We start from the raw sequence: 16,364 nt of genomic DNA, 5'->3' as shown, positions 1-16,364 counted from the left end.
AATACATCTATCTATCATCTATATTTATCGATATTTTATAATTATTATAAAAGCACGAATATTAGAACGCTGAATATCTAACAACAAACATATCATTAAAAGGTTAATCAATTTTTATACCCTTGATTATTTGCATTAATTTTCACAAGAAATCATAAAGAAGAGGACACAAGTGAAAATACTACACCTTAATTTAAGTTCTACATTAACACTAATATTTAGATACGTGAAAACTAAAGTTTGGGACATCGAAATCAAGTAGATCACTTAATTTGATTTGCATAAGGCTTGATATTGCAAGACGAAAGGTGCCTTTATTACCTCAGCACAAGGTGTTGCTCGCTGCCTCCATTAATGTTTACAATTGGCATTCATGCTATAACTTATCAAAGCCACCAATACTTGTATGTTGTTTATTTTGTTAGAGATATAGTTGATAATATTGACTGTTTACCCTAAAAAACGGATAATAATTAAATTTATATGCGATTTTAAGGATATGCGAATTAATTCAGTACAAATAATAAATTGCGTTAGATTAAGCAGATGCAAGCCGTAATAAATTATCAACCGATAAGGAGAGTGATCCCGGACTCAATAACAACTTAATGAAGTGCCTACCTTCGACCTCGGGTTCGCACTAATAAAGAACTGATGGACCAAAGTAAAAAATTTGAATAACAGAAAGAATAAGAGTATATTGCCTTGATATGCATGTTACAATGTGTCCCATGAATAATAAGCTTTCCCCTTTATATAGTAGAGAATTTTATCCTATGTACAATTCTAAAAAAGGTAAAAATCTTCCGTTCCGCCAATGACTGATTTTATGCCGATACGAGCCGAGATTCACGCTGTAATATCCGGTTAGGCACGGACATCACGACCCTTTGTTAGTCGTGTGCAGCTGCTTGGTAATATTCTCCGAAATCTCAATCCTCAAATCAGACCTCGAGGATATGGTCCCCATATCCTCAAGGGCAGGTGTTTTGCCCGAGCCTTAATACGAGGGGTTCTTCGCTCCGACTTCGATACATTACGGTCATGTTCCTGCTTCATTTGGTTCACCGGGAAGTCGAGTCATGCAGCGAGCTCGGTTTTACCCGTATTAAGATAGTCCCCTCGTTTCTCAAAGAGTAGGCTTGCCGAAACGATGGGAACTGACAGATGACTCCGGTTCCTTCCTTCGCACGTTACAACGAGGAACCAAAACGTCCCACCAATCATATCGTTTTGGTTCAGGACACGTGTTGCTTACCGACAGGTAGCCTCCGAATGCGAAGCATCAACTGTTTCCTTATAAAAGCCTCATTCCTTTGTCCTTTTTCTACTTTCCGATCAAACCGCTATCTTCAAACCTTCCAACCATTGTCAAAACCTTCCTCAAATCTTCATATCTTCATCCCCGTTCTTCAATCTTCATAGCAATCTCAAGATTTCTACCCAAAATTTCTTCAAATCTTCATACCCTGTTCTTCATCTTCAAAACCCATTTTTCCAAAACTTCGTGTTTATTTCTCAAATTTTCAAACATCCCCCAGATGACAATGGCAAAACATCGAAAGCCGTTCCTCAATAAGTTGCCTCTTCATCTTCTCAACCTTCTACTGATACTGAATCGGTAAACCATGAGGTAGTTGCCTTCGAAACAGCTTCGATGTGGCTGCTAACGAACCAACCTCCAAGCCTCCTTTGTCGACGTTTGTCCCCGGGGGATGCTCAATTGCAGATAACTTCAAGGTCGAGAAGTCTTCTTGCAAACAGGACCAGGGCAAAGGCGATTCAAGATATATATGCTCTGTGATCGAGGACGTCCTTGATAACTAGGGATTTTAGCCTATCTTATGCTCCTTTTTGCTTAGGTTTTGGATAGAAAATGTGTAGAAGTATTCCCAAAAACTAACTTATTGTGCTTGTTTGCAGTGTTTGGTCAAAATGAGGCAAGAAAGTCCTAACAAGTTCATAAAGGAGTGAAACCTGCATAAGTCCAAAGCTGAGCTAAAAGCGCTGACAACAAAGAAATACTGCGGCCGCAGAAGTTGAACCGTTGAGGCGACCATATTTATGCTCTCACCGGATTGAGGTTCAGATAAATCACTTTTGGGCTCAACAGACACCACTTCCCACGGTAAAATTGCACGACAGTGGAACTACTTGAAGCGGCCACGGTCCATATTTCGCTGATGGCGAAAGTTAGAATCAGAGGACTGGCGATTTGGGCTCAAATGAAAAGTGCAGTTCGCGAACGTAATTCGCGGCCACGGTTGAAGACTATGCTGAGGCGGTTAATTTTTTTCCCAACAGAATTAAGTCCAGATCAAGCTCAAAAGAGAAGAAATGCGGTCCGCGCTTGCTTTAACGCGGCCGCGGAAGTCCCAACGCTGAGGCACTCAATTTTACGCTGTCAGCGAAACTTCCATAATTTCAGCTGTGTATAAATAGATCTTTTTCAGATTTTTAGGGCATCTGTCGTTTGGTGGAGCCCGTGAACAACCAGTTTTTGCTTTTTTGAGTAATTTTAGAACATCTTTAGTAATTAATCTTAGATTTTACTCTTGTAATTACTTTTTATGGCTTATATTTCATCTCCATCTTTGATTTCTTCCTTGATTATGAGTAGCTAAACCCATTAACTAGGGTTGTGACCCAACCCTAGTGTGAGTATTTTATGGGTCTTCTATTTTAGGGCTTATTTGTTTATGGGTTAGTGATATTTAGCTTGTTTCATGCTTTAATTGTAGAATTGGTGGTTGCAAACACTAATTCATGCCTTTGTGACTTAGGCTCCTCTTTAGAAAGAGGGCCTAAGTCTAGAAAATTCAGGCTAACAAGGAATTGGGGTGCACTCAAGAGATTGATACCCCCAATTAAAGGGTTAAACCTAGAGATAGTAATACCCGACTTGAGCCAATTTTTCTTGAATTGTTTGAATACCCAATTGGGCTTGAGAAAGCCAATTAGGGCAAAGTCACTCAAACTACCGAGAGGTATATAGTGAGTAGCTATGTGCAAAGGTTATATCGCGACCCCAAATATAACAAGCTTGTCCTAAATTTTAGATCCTATTAGATACTCGCCTAGGTGTAAGTTACTTCCCTAGTGCCTTTTATCACTACAGAAAACCCTTTCAAAAATATTGTACTTAGTTTATTTTCAGCAATTCTTAGCATTAAAATTAGAATAGAAACAACTCCAATCATGTTTAGAAGTGCAATTAAGAACAACACACATAGCTAGATTGGATAGAAACCCGATTCCAATCCAATATTAACTCTCTGTGGATTCGATCCAGACCTTTCGGGTAAAAGCTGTATCGACCACTCCTCGCCATTATATTGTGGTGTAGGGTTGGAGTCGATCATTCCTTCTCATAGTTCGTAAGGACTGCCATTGGGAAGGCAAGGATGTAGTAGTCCCCGAGCCCGAGGACGCCGTCACTACCTATGTGGATGGGTACTTAAGTGTTTATAATTATCCCTTCACATTGGGCCAGCTGGACCCGATCGTCCTAGATTTTTGCAAGAGGTACAAGGTATGACTCGAGCAAATCCATCCATCACTATGGAGGATCGTGACCCTCCTTCGATATTTCATGAACAAGATCGAATCTTGTCGATTCGCGATCGACCACCTGCTCCGATTATATAGTCCCCAGATGTTCCGAGGGGGACTAATCAAGATTACACATCGGGCCAGCAAGGCCCCTTTCTTCAGTATCGATGAAGACCGAGACTAGGGCTGGCTGGCATGGACATTTTGTCCGAGTGATGACTGAGGATTTGATCCCCCCAAAATACATGCCATTCCTTGAGAAATGGAATTCATCTCGTAAATACAACTCCTTCTTTCAACATCAAAATTTCTTCTTATTTCATTTCTATCTTCTCATTCATGTTTGTGGCTATGCAGCTGTTGCCCGGGTTCCGAATGCGGTCCCCCGGTTAAAGGAGTGGATTGTGGGCATCTGCACTCATATGTCCTACTTCAAGCGCACATGGCGCAGACTATCGAAGGGCCGATAGGAGGCCTATTCTCATGGTAAGGCCTCTTTCTGAGTAGCCAACACTATACCTACACCCTTTATTTTGCTAACTCTTCTTCCTTCTTTGTTGATGCAGGTTTGTCTAAGACCACTGAACTTAGGCCTTCGGAAGGGGATGAAGATGTGCCCCCGTCTGTTGATCCATCCACTGCTACCACGGAGGAAAAGAAAAACCTCGGGCTCCCCGGGCTCCTAGGTGAAGAAATCAAAGAAGCGGGTGCTCTGCAAGCCCGAGAGGGGCTCCAATTCTTGGGTGCCTACCTCTGACACCCTCCTCCGACTTAGGGACGAGACGGAGGATGACTCTATCTCCGCAGTCCATGAGATGATCTATACCAGGGACTGGGATGCATCCGAGGGGGAGACTCATGAGGCCGACCCCCCTCCAGCTCAGAAAGCCCATGCGGATCCCCGGGTTGAAACTTCCCTAGATGCCAGCTCTACACCAAAGGAAGTGCCCGTCGTAATTGATATCTCAGGGACGCCCTCCCATACCGAGTCTATGCTCGAGGAGGCCCAAGAAAGGAAGGAGAAATCTAACTAAGGGGCTCATGGCGTGGACGATCCCCTTCATTCCTTTTTTGATGGCATGGACTCGTCCTCCTTGGAGGACTTTTCCGGGATGGGTGACCTGGAAGTGCCGAGAAAAGATCTATCTTAAGAAGCTGTTGGGCTAACCTCAAACCCAAAGTTAATCAACCAGTTCTCCGCCCCAAGTGTGGATCCCGGCCGTAAGAGGTCGATAAGCATCAATGTCCCGGATAATGCCCGGTTTCTTTCTGCTCCCGTAGGAGTAGCGATCTACCTCCGACACCTAGTGATCGAAGAAGACCAGGCTAAAATGAATGAGGTGGACGTGCCGTGCCTATTCAACGAGATGCAGCAGGCGCTGAATCGGGTAAGGCATCATTACATTTTTCCGAACTTTGACTTAATTCTTGATATTTCTCATATCTTATTTATTTTACCCTTTTGTAGGCCTTGGTACTTCATCATGAAAGATTTCTTCAGTACTAGATTGAGGTTAACCAGCCCGAGCTTGAGGTCAAGGAGCTTTCTGAGAAAAAAGATATGTACAAGCTCCTTAGCGAGAACTACGAAAGGGCCATCAAGGGCATTCAAGCCGAGCTGGACGAGGCTCAGAGGGAGGCTTCAAACCTGAGGCGGGAATATGTCGATCTGGTCGAAAAGGTAAAGGCTTTTGAGATTAGCAATGAAGACTTAGCCATGGAAACTAACGACCAAACCTCGCAGGTTCAGGAGAAGATTGACCAGATCAACCAACTCCGAGCTAAAATGAATGAGGTCCAACCCATGACCGATGTTTGGAAGAGCAAAATGGATTGGCTGGCTTTAGAGAAGGAAACTGCCCAGGCACAGCTGGCATCGGTAGAGGTTCAATTTTGAGTGGTGAAAGAGAAAGTCGATAAGCAGTCCAGCTCAACGATGAACTTCGATCGCAATTGAGCTTGACTTTGGCAGAGCGAGATGCCCTCGGTAATAAATGTGATGCTATAAAGGCTCAAATGTGCACAACCTCTGCCCATGCTGAAGAGATGGTGGCCCAGTATAGGGCCGATGTCGAAGCAGCTGAGGCCCACCTGAAGACCACTACCGAGTACGTGAAGTGGTTATCTCGGAGGAAGACCCTCGAAGAGATCCATGCCCGAGGCTTCGACCTATCTGCCGAGATCGAGGAGGCAAAAAAACTTGAGGTCAAGGCCAAGAAGCTAGTTGATCCCGAAGATGAAGAGGGCTCTGAAGAATCTGAAGGCCCCGACGGTGCTGATGATGGGTCGGGATGAAGATCAGGCGTAGATGCCTTAGGGTTATTTTTGTTTTTGTTTTTGTTTTTTGTATCTTGTACATATATTTTGTCGAGGCCGTTTTTGGTAGGCCTTTGTAAGGATATTCCGGAATATGCATTTTTTTTCTTTTGGCAATTTTCAAGTCTATTATCTTCAGCATCTTTTTACAATTGCAAATTTTTCTAATGCCTTAGCACATAATTTGAACGTAGTAATAAGTCATTTTTTGAAGGTCCGAATAAGACTTGTCCTTGATGCAATTTTTTCTTGAGCTTATTGAAGCTCGAAGTGACCATATGTTTTCCCTAAGATGCTTGTTTAAATATTTTTAGACTATATCTTTGCCGAGGGCAACCTTTGAACATGTTTAGAATTTTGTTGAAGGCCTTATGTTTTGATTACGGGCTTCGGACGTCTCCAAGCCATTTTTTAGGGTGGCCGTAGCCTTATATGTTTAGGCACAACCTCATAGGTTCTGTGCCTCCGGGTTTTGATAACCCGAGTCGTATGAACTTGTCTCGGACGGTAGTCCCCGAGTGGGGGTAGCCCTTTGGGATGGGATAAGAGTGGACCTTGGGCTCGATACTTTTCGGGTAGGAATAGCCCTTAGGCTGGATACTTTTAAGAAGCAAAAATGCAAGGTAGAAACTTTATTTTATTTATTTACGTAACATATAAGATTGTGAGCGCAAAAAGGCTTGTATTAAGCTTGAGGTGGCTTACGCGGGCACGATTTACTTGACCGTTTGGCCCTTACAATAAATCCTAACCACCGAGCCTATACTATTCTAACACAAAATTTCCTTCCTTGCTAAATATGACGACCCAAGGGTGATGACCCCCCAGTATTCGAGGTCGATCTTTGAGAGGACTTAGATACTGTTGATGCAACTATTGACTCTGATTTAAAATTGGTCTTTGATTCTAAGTTAGCACGATTTACTGTTGCCTCGTTAAAAACTTTGCCAGAAAACCCATTTGAGACAAAACCGATTCGATGGAAAAAGAGTGTAACGTGCACTTTTAGACCTAATTGCCATATTCTCCATTGGTTGTAGTCTGCAAGTGTTAGTCCAATTCATAATATTAAAGAAAAGTAAATGAGGTCATACCTTAGTAGTAGTATCGTTTTAAGTGGGTCACGTTCCAATTATTTGGTAGCTGTGCACCGTTTCCTGCTTCGAGTCTATACGAATCTTACCGATAATCCCGATGACTCGATATGGACCTTCCCAGTTCGGTCCTAGCTTCCCTTTATTTGGATTCCGAGTGTTCTGTGTTTCTCTTCTTAAAACCAAATCACCGATGTTGAAGTGTCGGAAGTTGGCTCTTCGATTGTAATATCTTTCTATCCGCTGCTTTTGGGTGGCCAGTCGGACTAGAGCATCCTTGTGCCTCTTATCTAATAGTTCTAGGCTCATGATCATGGCCTTCCCATTTGATTCTTCAGTTGCATATCATAACCTGAGGCTCGGTTCTCCCACCCTGACCAGTATTAGTGCATCGACACTGTAGACCAACAAAAACGGGGTGGCCCGGGTACTCGATTTTGAGGTCGTGCGATATGCCCAAGACTTCGAGCAGGATTTCCTTCCATTTTCCTTTGGCATCGGTCAACCTTTTCTTAAGGTTTTGAAGGATCATCTTATGCGTCGATTCCGCATATCCATTCCAACTAGGGTGATAGGGTGTTGACAAGATCTTTTTGATCTTATAGTCCTCGAAAAATTTTCTTACCTTGCTGCCGATGAACTACTTTCGTTATCACATATTATCTCGGTCGGTATATTGAACTGGCATATTACATGGTCCAAATAAAGTTGATGACTTCTTTTTCCCAGAACTTTTCAAACGTTTGAGCTTCGACCCATATAGACAAATAGTCAGTTATAAATAGTATAAATTGAGCCTTAATGGGTGCCCATGGTAGGGGACCGACAATGTCTATTCCCAATTTCATGAACGGCCAGGGCGATAGGACCGAGTGTCACAAATTCGAGGGTTGGTGGATCATTGGTGCGTGCCTCTAACAGCCGTCACATTTTCGTGAAAAGGACTTCACATCTTTCTCCATGTCGATCCAGTAATAGCCGACTCTATTTATCTTACCAACCAACGATCCTTCCCCCAAATGGTTTCCGCAGGTGCCCTCGTGAACTTCCCTCAAAACATATTCGGTGTCTCCCGGCCCCAAGCATATGGCGAGTGGGCTATCTAGCGTTCTTCTAAATAGAGTATCTTCGGACAGGCTAAACCTGGCTACCTTCGTGCACAGATATCTCGATTCTTTGGGATCTGAGGGTAACTTCCTGGTCTTTAAATAGTCTATATACTTGTTTCTCCAGTCCCAAGTTAAACTTGTTGAGTTTATCTCGGCATGGCCTTCTTCCACCACTGATTTCATGAGTTGTAAGACCGTTCCCGAGCTGAATTCATCGTCATCAACCGATGAACCCAAGTTAGCCAAAGCATCAGCCTCGCTGTTTTGGTCCCGGGGCACGTGTTGTAGGGTCCATTCCTTGAATCGATGCAGCGTTACCTGTAGTTTATCCAAGTATCTTCGCATTCGTTCCTCTTTCACTTTGAATGTCCCATTGACTTGATTTACCACAAGGAGGGAATCACATTTAGCTTCGATGACTTTGGCCCCCAGGCTTTTGGCCAGTTTGAGACCTGCAATCATGGCCTCATACCCGGCCTCATTGTTAGTCAATTTTACAATTCTAATAGATTGCCTAACTACGTTACCCATAGGCAGCTTCAACACCATCCCGAGTCCAGACCCTTTTGCGTTCGAGGCACCGTCCATAAAAAAAGTCCAAATTCCTGAGGAAATCCTCGAGGTCAGCAACAATTCCTTTTCGACTTTGGGTATTAAGGCCAGCATAAATTCGCCTACGAAGTCTACCAAAATTTGAGATTTGATGGCGGTTCGGGCTGATATTCGATATCGTACCCGCTAATTTCCACGATCCATTTGGCCAATTGCCCTGAGAGCTCGGGTTTATGCATTATGTTCCTCAATGGGTAAGTAGTTACGACACATATGGGATGACATTGAAAATATGGCTTTAACTTCCTGAAGGATTAGCAAAGCGAGCACCAATTTCTCCAGGTGGGGATACCTTGTTTCAGCCTCGCCTAGGGTCCTACTAACGTAATAGATAGGAAATTGCGTACCTTCCTTTTCCCAGAATAAGACTCCAGTTACTGCTATCATGGATACTGCTAAGTACAGGTACAACTACTCATCTGCCTTCAGGGTATGATGCAAAGGTAGACTCGAAAGGTACCGTTTGAGTTCTTCTAGAGCTTTCTAGAACTCCGGGGTCCATGAAAAGTTATTTTTTTCTTCAATAAAGAGAAGAACAAATGGTTCTTATCAGAGGATCTTGATACGAACTGACCTAGGGCGGCTATATGCCTGGTCAGCCTCTGAACAGCCTTGACATTGTCCACCATGGTGATGTCTTCTATAACTTTGATTTTGCCGGGATTTATCTCGATTCCCTGGTTGGATACCATGAATTTGAGGAACTTCTTGGACCTGACTCCGAATGCGTATTTCTTCGGGTTCAACTTCATATTGTATTTCCTCAGTATGTTGAAGGTTTCCTGCAAATGTTCCAAATGGTCGTCTGCTCGCAGGGACTTAATTAACATGTCGTCAATGTAAACCTCCATTGATTTTCCTATTTGTTCTTCGAACCTCCAGTTTACTATGCGTTGGTAGGTGGCACCAGCATTGTTTAGTCCAAACAACATTACATTTTAACAATAGGTGTCACATTTAGTGATGAAGGAAGTCTTTTCTTGATCGTCCGGGTCCATCCGGATTTGGTTGTACCCGAAGTAGGCATCGAGAAAACTGAGTATCTCGTGGCCGGCTGTTGCATCGATCATGCGATCGATGTTAGGCAAAGGAAAAGAGTCCTTAGGGCATGCCTTGTTCAAGTTTTTGTAATCCACACATATTCTTAATTTATTTCCCTTTTTAGGCACTACCACTACATTAGCTAACTAGTCCGGATACTTAACTTCCTGAATGGAACCTATTTTAAGGAGTTTGGATACTTCATCTTTGATGAATGCATGTTTGACTTCGGACTGAGGCCTCCTCTTCCACTTAACCGGGTGAAATTCGGATCCAAGCTCATCTTGTGGGTAGTTATTTCTAGCGGGATCCCTGTCATATCAAGATGGGACCAAGAGAAACAATCTATGTTAGCTTTAAGGAATTCAATGATTTTTTTCTTAAGCTCGGGAATTAACTGCGTGCCTAGGTATACCTTCCGATCAGGCAAGTGTTCGATCAATATGACTTGCTCCAGCTCCTCAACCGATGACTTGGTGGACTCAGAATTGTCAGGGGTGATGAACGACCTGGGAATTTTGTAATCATCATCCTCGCTTGCTTTTTGCTTTTATAATTCGTCGGCACCAGTGCTGGTGATTGATATTTAGTTTCTTTCTTCCTAACCAACTCCAAGTTCTTCGATGTCGAGAGCTAGGACACTGGGATCACCTCATCGACCTCGAACATTTCCTTTGCGGTTAGCTATTCTCAGTAAACTGTTTTGATCCTTCTTGGTGTAGGGAACTTCAATGCCTGGTGTAGAGTCGAGGGTATTGCCCTCATGTTGTGAATCCATGGCCTTCCGAATAGAGCGTTATACCTCATATCCCCCTCGATGATGTATAACTTCGTCTCCTGAATAGTTCCAGTGGTGTTTACTGGCAGGGTTATCTTCCTTTTAATAGTCTCTCATGCCATGTTGAATCCGTTTAAGACTTGGACCGCTAGCACTATTTGGTTTTGTAGATCCAACTGCTCTACGACCCTCGATCTGATGATACTGGCTAAGCCACCTGGGTCAATTAACACACACTTAACTCGAAATTTATTTATGAGTAGAAAAATTACTAGGGCATCGTTATGTGGCTGCACGATGCCTTCAACATCTTCATCGTTAAAAGAGATGGTCCCCTCCGACACATAATCTTGGGTTCATTTTTCCCTTGTAATGGACACCTTAGTGCGCTTTAGCATTAGCCCTTGGGCGATGCCAACTTCACTAATGATCATGTTAATGATGTGCCGAGGTTACTCTTGCTCGGTCTGCTTGTTGGAGTCCCTATTCCTGAAGTGATTTTTGTCTTGATCACTCAGAAATTCTCGAGGTGTCCGTTATTGAAAAATCGGGCTACTTGTTCTCTCAGTTGTGGGCAGTTTTCATTTCTGTGGCCATGAGTGCCATGATACTTACACATTAGGTTGGGGTCCCTTTGGGCAGGATCGAACTACAACAGCCGAGGCCATTTGGTATCTTTGATATGTCTGATGGCGTATATGATGTTGTCAGCGCGAGACTGAAGTTGTATTCCGATAATCTCGGTGTCTCCCAGGCCCCGAGTGGCCTATTGAAACCGTTCTTATTCATGAGTCCCCGACCATTGCGGCCTCGATCGTTCCTTTTTTCCTCCTCGCTGGGATGCGTCCGGACCTATTACCCCTTCGATCTCCATTGTATGGTTGATACTGATCTTTGCTTAGTCTTGGTTCATGATCGATAGATCTTTTAGACCTATCATTAGCACTGATGGGATGCACGGACCCAGAGGGGGCCCCGAGCTGATCATCCTCCACTCTGATTTTCGATTGGTATCTGTTATGGACGTCAACCCAAGTTTCCGCTGGGTACTCTATCAAATTCATTTTTAGTTGTTGTGAAACCAAAAAGCTTTGGGGGTTGAGCCCTTGAGTGAATGCTTGAAAAACCCAATAGTCTGCAACCGGGGGCAGATCCATCCTTTTCATTTGAAACCTTGACACGAACTCCCTAAGTATTTCGTTATCTCTTTGCTTGACTTTAAAGGGGTCTGATTTTGGTCTCGACTTTGATGGCCCCGACATGAGCTTTTACGAACGCATCCGCAAGCATAGCAAACGAGTCAATAGAATTAGGGGGCAGGTTGTGATACCATATCATTGCTCCTTTAGACAACGTTTCCCCGAACTTTTTCAGTAGAACCGACTCAATTTTGTCATCTTCCAAGTCATTTCCCTTGATGTCACATGTATAGGAGGTCACGTGTTCATTTGGATCCGTGGTCCTATTATACTTCGGGATTTCGAGCATACATAATTTCTTTGGGATCGGTTTTGGAGTTGCGCTTGGTGAGAAAGGTTTCTGGACGAACTTTTTGGAATCCAGGCTTTTCAATATCGAGTGGTGCTCCTGGAATTTGATCAACCCTGGAATTATGGGTCTCCACTTTTTGTCATTGGATTCGATCTTCTTTTCCCCCGATTCCACCCGCATCGTGAGTTCCTCGAGCATCTTTATTATCTCAGGGTTGGCCCCGTCTTTGATTTCACTCGGCCTTTCCGAGGTTCGTTCATTTCTTCGGGTGTTTTCCCGGGATGGTTTGGGCTCAACTCGGCTGGAAGCGTGGCTTTGGTTCTGTAACTGGGCTAATGCCACTTGTTGAGCTTGCAACATTTCGAAGATAACCCGCAAATTGATCCCATCACCTTCACTATCGTGCGTACCCTTGGCTACTGACTTGGCTCCTACGAATGCTGCTTTCTAGGTTAGTGGGTAAGTTAGTGTCGATGGCCACATGGGAGTTGGTATCGATCGAGTTTGTGACCGGGGATCCATTGGGGTCAGCAGGGGGAACCTCGTTACTGGGCGCTATATTGTTGTTCTCGCCATGGTGGCCAAACTTAGCATCAACGTTCAAGTGAGCAGATTGAGAGTTTGACATTTTTAAAATTAACTGAAATTAAAATCTCAAAGAACAAGTGTAAAATAGAGTGCGTTATGAAAATTTGTATCAAATTGCCACTATTATCCTTAGCCCCATGGTGGGCGGCAAATGGTTTACCCTAAAAACAGATAACTATTAAGTTTATATGTGATTTTAAGGATATGCAAATTAATTTAATACAAATAATAAATTGCGTTAAATTAAGCAGATAAAAGATATAATAAATTATCAAACATAAGGAGAGTGATTCCGAATTCAGTAACAGCTTAATGAAGTGCCTACCTTCGACCCTGGGTTCATACTAATAAAGAACTGATGGACTAAAGTAAGAAATTTGAATAATAAAGAGAATAAGAGTATATTACCTTGATATGCGTGTTACAATGTGTCCCATGAATAATAAGCTTTTCCCTTTATATAGTAGGGGATTTTACCCTAAGTATAATTCTAAAAAGGTAAAAATCTTCCGTTCTACCAATCACTGATTTTCTACCGATATGAGCCGAGATTCTTGCCGTGATATCTGGTTAAGAACGGATATCACGCCCCTTTGTTAGTCGTGTGCAGCTGCTTGGTAATGTTTTCCGAAGTCTCAATACTCAAATCGGACCTCGAGGATATGGTCCCAATATCCCTAAGGGCAGGGGTTTTTCCCGAGCCCTAATATGAGGGATTCTTCGCTCCGACTCTGATACATTACAGTCACATTCCTTCTCTATTTGCCTCACTAGGAAGTCGAATCATGCATCGAGCTTGGTTTTACCAGTATACATTGACCAAGAATAATAAGAGAATAGAAATAACTTATCGAATAAATACTGTGTCGTGAAAAGTTACTACTTTGAAAGTGATTTTGGTTCGACTAGATGCGAATCATGAAGACCGATCGCTCCTCAAAGTTATACAATCCTCCTAAACATGTGCACTCATGGCTGGAAGTTTGGAGTTTGCAAAAAAAAAAGAAAATTGCCCAGAAAAAATAGGAAGATAGAATAGTCTTTTGAGATAATGAGAGAATAATGTTTTAGTGGTTATTTAGTTTACAAATGATGATGCTTATATAGGCAAATTATCTACGTTTTCTTCCATTAAAAAACGTAAGAAGCCAAATGGGAGTTAATATTATGTAACATTATTCTTGGTTTAATGACAAAATTATCATAAAGTAACTTCAGATCTTCTGAAAAGCTAATATTTTTTCACAAACGAAGTCATAAAAATAAAGAAACCACCAAATGAATGAATGTGAACCATTTATGAAATAGTAACTTCATTCTCCCACTCTGCATACACATACAATCTAGAGATGTTACAATAATTAATGGTGGAGAGGTATGGGAATCAACCACATATTAATTGTAGATCAGAAGTGTTTTTTATTCTTTGTATTATCAAATTAGAGTATAATGCTTAAAGAGAAATATTACCAACAATCCCCAATAATACAAAGATAAAGAATAAGAGTAATTTCTAGGCAAAATGAAGGAGCATGTACTTAAGTGTCAATATCTTTCTATTTGAATTGAGACATAGTGAAATGAGACAACGATGAATATCCACAAAGTGTACTCTTGAATTGAATGGACATGAATTGAGACCCTCATAACACATACTATATTCTTAATTTTATACAAACTCCATGGTACTAACAAAGTACTTTTATAGTCACACACACACCTTGGGTCTTATCAATTCTCTAGAAAGACATCCCAAGTCTTTCAAAAAAGGCGACCGCACCTTTACACTTACGTAGGTGATTCCATCAAGTCTATCAACATATAGACCACTTTAAGGCTATGGAATCATTAAGAGAAAAATATGCTCAACCTTATAAAGCACTGCCATACACTATAGGGATAGGAAATATAATACATATTGAAGTCTCATATGGCTTCATTTGAACATAAATGGGTATCCACAATACTTCATCAATCCATGGGCTTTAGCCCCATCCCCCTCGAAATTTCAAGGATAACTCTCCTTGCCAAACCCTTGGTTAAAGGATCCACCAAATTTCGTTCGGATCATACATATTCCAAGAAAATAATACTATATTTTAATAATTATTTCATCGCACAATGTCTAATGCGGATATGTATTCTTTTCCCATTGTCTACACTATTCTTGGTAATTTCAATTACCGCTTGTGAGTCACAATGTAAGGAAACTGGTGAAGTTTGTCTTCCCCGGAAAGACACGTCTGCTAATAAGTTTCTCAGTCATTCAGCTTCTTGCCCTGCTAACTCAAGAGCAATAAATTCTCATTTCATGGTCGAACATGCTATACAAGTCTATTTTGAATACTTTTACGAAATAGCACCTGCATCCAAAGTAAACACATAGCCACTAGTGGAGCTAACTTCATCATTGTTAGTAACCCAATTTGCATCACAAAAGCCGTCTAAACCAGTAGGAAATTTATTAAAATGCAAACACCAATCCATAATACCTCTCAAATACCTCAGCAAATAATGAAGAGCATTCCAGTATTCACTACTGGAGTAATGACTATATCTACTCAATCTACTAACAAAAGTAATATCAGGCCATGTATAATTCATGAGTAACATTACACTACCAATTATCTTAGCATATTCAGTTTGGAAAACACTAGATTCTTTATTCTTTCTCAAGCGTATGCTATGATCATAAGGAGTTCTCCTAGGATCTACATCAAAACAATCAAATCTTTTTAACATTTTCTCAATATAATGTGACTGTGACAATGAAAAACTATTAGCAGTTATTTTTATTTTAATCCCTAAAATCACATATGCTTCTTTAAGATCTTTTTTTTCAAATTTAGAAGACAACAAATTTTTAGTCTCATTTACAATATCCACATTAGGGCCAAAGATTAACATGTCATCCACATAGAAACATATCTTCACACATTCTGACCCTACCATTATGGAATAAATACAAGTATCAGATGCATTAACAATAAAATCATTATTTACTAGTGTGCTACTAAATTTTTCATATCATTGCTTAGGTGCATGTTAAAGACCATATAGACACTTTCTCAATTTGCATACTTTATTCTCATGTCCTTGGATCATAAAAATTTCAGGTTGAGTCATATAGATCTCTTCCTCTAAATCACCATTTAGAAAAGTCATTTTAACATCCATTTGATGTATCACTAAATTATAGATAGCGGCTAAGGCAGCAATGTTCTAATAGGTGATATTTAGTCATGGGAGAATAAGTATCAAAGTAGTCAATGCCTTTCTTTTAGTTAAAACCCCTAATAATAATAATTTATATTTCTCAATTGTACCATCAGGTCTCAATTTCTTTTTAAATACCCACTAGCTACTTATGGGTTTACAACCTTTAGGCAAATCAAATAAGTCCCAAGTGTGATTAGAAACTATAGAGTCTAATTCACTTTTAATGGTCTATTTCTAAAAAATAGTATTTATTTATCTCATTGCTTCATCATAAGTCTTAAGGGCTTTTTCTATTAAATAGATAAACACTAATTCATTATTCAAAATATCAAGATCAATATTTTCAGTCGAGAAAGAAGTGATAAAATCAAGACCAAAGCTAATTTCAATTCTGCGTCTCTTACTCCTTCTAAGTTAAGGGTTCGATTTTTTCGTTCGGCTATATCATTTAGTTGCAGATTACAGGGGGCACTAAACTCTTGTATAATATAATTTTTCTTACAAAAAGCTTCTAGAGTGTTAATACTATATTCACCACCCCTATTATACATAAGTCTTGATTTT

Source organism: Nicotiana sylvestris, chromosome 3, assembly GCF_000393655.2.
Source record: "Nicotiana sylvestris chromosome 3, ASM39365v2, whole genome shotgun sequence".
Classification (NCBI taxonomy): domain Eukaryota; kingdom Viridiplantae; phylum Streptophyta; class Magnoliopsida; order Solanales; family Solanaceae; genus Nicotiana; species Nicotiana sylvestris.
Note: the sequence above shows the minus strand (reverse complement) of the source record.